General features: G+C 60.6%; 1 protein-coding gene across 1 annotated transcript in view; it reads right to left on the reverse strand.

Moving 5' to 3' along the window:
• LOC106898701 (dynamin-2) overlaps positions 1 to 264 on the reverse strand; it is a 41,208-nt gene that overhangs the window by 3,037 nt on the left and 37,907 nt on the right. The gene's annotated exons all lie outside the window — the stretch shown is intronic.

Consider the following 264-nt stretch of genomic DNA (forward strand, 5'->3'; position numbering starts at 1 on the left):
GCCACAATCCGTCTGTCTGTCCCGCCACCCTGGGATGTCCCTGAGCTGGGATGGGCCAGGGGGGGAGGGAAATTTGGGGATCTTTAAATTTGGGGATCTTTCCTGATCCCAAAATTCCTGGGGATGGAGCCAGCAACCCCTGGGGGGTGTCCGGGGTGGGAGAGGGAAGTTCTGCCCCCGTTCAGCTCCACCACGAGGTGTAAATCCAAAGGTGGGCTGGGAGGAAAAGCCCCTCCGTCTCTCCTCTGAGGTCCCCCAGGGGTT

The sequence above is a fragment of the Calidris pugnax genome, unplaced genomic scaffold (genome assembly GCF_001431845.1).
Source record: "Calidris pugnax isolate Ruff unplaced genomic scaffold, ASM143184v1 scaffold512, whole genome shotgun sequence".
In the NCBI taxonomy this organism is placed as follows: domain Eukaryota; kingdom Metazoa; phylum Chordata; class Aves; order Charadriiformes; family Scolopacidae; genus Calidris; species Calidris pugnax.